The sequence below is a fragment of the Mastomys coucha genome, unplaced genomic scaffold (assembly GCF_008632895.1).
Source record: "Mastomys coucha isolate ucsf_1 unplaced genomic scaffold, UCSF_Mcou_1 pScaffold8, whole genome shotgun sequence".
NCBI lineage: Eukaryota > Metazoa > Chordata > Mammalia > Rodentia > Muridae > Mastomys > Mastomys coucha.
Genome location: NW_022196914.1, coordinates 75,287,662 through 75,290,751, shown reverse-complemented (window position 1 = coordinate 75,290,751; position 3,090 = coordinate 75,287,662).

The following is a 3,090-nucleotide window of genomic DNA, read 5'->3' as shown; positions in this document are numbered from 1 at the left end:
AAAAAAAAAAAAAAAACGGGAGGAAAGTGCATTTCACGTTCTGTGTCAAGTTATGGGAACGTAAAATTGGGTAATAAATTCCCAAAAGGGAAATAGTTGGCAAGATGGGTGTACCTAGTTCAAGGAAGAAATAGAAATACAGTAGGGGGAGGATGGGCTGAGGAGAGTAATAAGCCTGATTATGGTTTGCAACAACATATTTTGATAAGGTTGCTAAACATTAAGGTTGAAGGTTTATGTCCACATACAGTTGGGTAAACAAGGAAACTGTGACAGTCACTCTGGGCTCCTAGGTCGCATCCAGTGACAGCAATGAGCCATATCTTCAAAAGGCATAGTTCAATGAACTAATGCATAGTTCAATGTGGTTTTGCAACCAAACTGGTGCACATAAAGGATAGAGCCTATTGCTCCTGCTCTGGGGAGGAGGGAGGTGGGACCTCAAAAATTACCCAAGAACTCTTCCTAAAAACTTTCTTTGGTGGACTCAGACATGAGACAGAGTTAAGAGCACTGGCTGCTCTGCCTAAGAACCCAGGTTCAAATCCCAGCATCCACATAGGTGGTGTTCATACACACATACAGGGAAAACACCCACACACATAAAAAATAAAATCTTAATACTGACAAAGACAAAGCTCAATAAAGTTTTATTCCTTTCAAATATTAAAAAATCCAATTATGAGGCCATGAGATCAGAATAATAATGCCATTCATTTTGAAAATATTAATGGAAATTGCCCAGAATTGAAGTATGCAATTATAAACATCAAGTTTCTCCATAGTTTTCATAATGACACCTCTTTATTTTACAAGGTTCTTAGGACCGGGGATGTTACTTAGTGTAAAGTCACAATCCACAGCATTAAACAGTAAAATTTTTAAAAATTCTTTTACGAGCTAAAATAATGTTTTCAAATGCCACACATTTTCCTTCATTTTTTCTGTTGATGGATTTAGCTTCATGACTTAGTTTAAAAAAAAAACTTTGTCAGTTATTTTCAAATCTTGTTGGGAAGTGTGCTGTATCATTTCTGAGTTATTAGAGGGGTGAGTCTTTTCAAGGTTTTTGGCCTCTAATACTTCAAGTTTCTATCCACTTTTTCTTTCATTACTCAAATGAATAAAAGCACACAGCCCTATTTATAAGTTCTGATTGCAAACCAATTTAATACCAGAACATTTTCATGTCATACTGAAGACTTTAATGTTATTTTAGTTACAAACTGATTAATTACATAAGTGAGTAATTAGAATGGAACACAATAAATTACATTAGGAACAGCCTAACCTCTTTGGTAGAAAGTTTATTATTTTTGCTTTAGCTACAATTTATTATAAAAAAAATCTAGTCACTATTTTCCGTCTATGAAGTGTCACGTAGTTAAAAATAAGGACATGAATTCAGATAAAGACATTTCTGTCTTATTTCTAGATTTAAAAAGAAAGAATCTGGGGAGGGGGGAGGGAACCGGGGGATTGCTTTAGTTTTTGTTTTATTTTATTTTATTTTATTTTTGGAGGAGAACTGGGAAAGGAGATATTATAAATAAAGAAAACATCTAGTTTAAAAAAAGACACTCAAAAAAATCTAAATTCTGATATTAGGAATGTAGGAACATTTTGGCTCCTAAAAAAAGGCGATCTATTAATTTCAGGAAGATAACTTTATCTTAGGAATGGATTTCCAAAAATGTTCATTTCCTTTTCAAAAAATATTTCCAAGAAATGTCTGTCAGGCTTGGTGCTCATGAGATTTGCTAACAAATTTTGAATGCACAGGTAACATCATTTCCTGTCTGATTAATATTGTATAATGCTTTCCACTGTTACTTTTGCACGTTACTGCTATGCAGGTTAGTTTAAATGTCCACCTGCCACAGCCATGAATTACAGGAAAGGGAGCTCCAACCTAGAAATAATATAGATCAGGCTGCTGTGGACATGGCTGTGGGAATGCCTTGATTGGTAATAGGCCCATCCTTGTCGTGGTAATGCTCCCTGGTCTGGGCCTTGAATTTTGTAAGTATGGAGAGATCCAGAAGCGAGCAAGCAGGCCGCATGGTGCACTCATTTCTTTCTGCTCCTGACTGTGGATGTGAAGTGGCCAGTTGTCAGCTTCCTGCTGCTGTGACTTCCTCTGTAACCTGGAAACACAAGCCCAATAAACCCTTTCTCCTCTAAGGTGCTTTTGGTCAGGGTGTTTTATCACTACATCAGAAAGGAAACAAGAATAACAGCTTACTCTCTACTTGAACTGAGCCTCAAGTGGAAAAAAAAAATATTTTCTGTTTCTAAAACAAACAACACAACGTATCTACCTACTTCAGGGAAGCAAACGACCCGAATTGTCTTATATATTAGCAAACACCTTAACCATGCCTATTTCTATTTCTACCCAAACATTTCCTGTGGCTTGTTTTTTGTCACTAGTTCAAATCTAAGAGCCCCTAGGTACCTAACTGCTCCTTGTCAAGGACCCCTCCTGGAATGCCACGTGGCTTCACAGATTGGAAAACATGGAAGCCCATGACCATATGCTATGTTAAAAAATATATAGAAAATAGATCTTGAAATTTCAGTCTCTGTGCAATTCTTTGAGTATAACAGAATTTATACTCAGTGGAAATATTTCTGAAGATGTTTAGGGACTGGTGTAAGATAAGGAGACACTGGACTAATGTCTTTAAAGTATTTCAGATGCCTTTAAAAAATTAAAACATGGAAATTATGTTTTAAAATGCTAGCTTTACATAAACCAACCTGAAATTATGCATGTTAACAGGTGAGCCAAAATTTCAAACACCAATCCACACAAGTGACTTACAAAAACAGATTTATTATTAAGACATGTTATAAGAAGCATGCCTAGCACAAGGTGTTATTATTGAACACACTTCACAATGCCTTACACACCACACCTTGTAGGGATACAAATATTAAGTGAGTTTTGTGATCAAATGATAGTGTTTGAAATTATGCTATACTTCTTGTTTTATTCATTATTAATTTGTAAAGAATAAACCCCACAGAAACTCCATATCCTTGTTAGGTTACTCAAGGAGTAAGATCCAAAGAAGCACACACCCA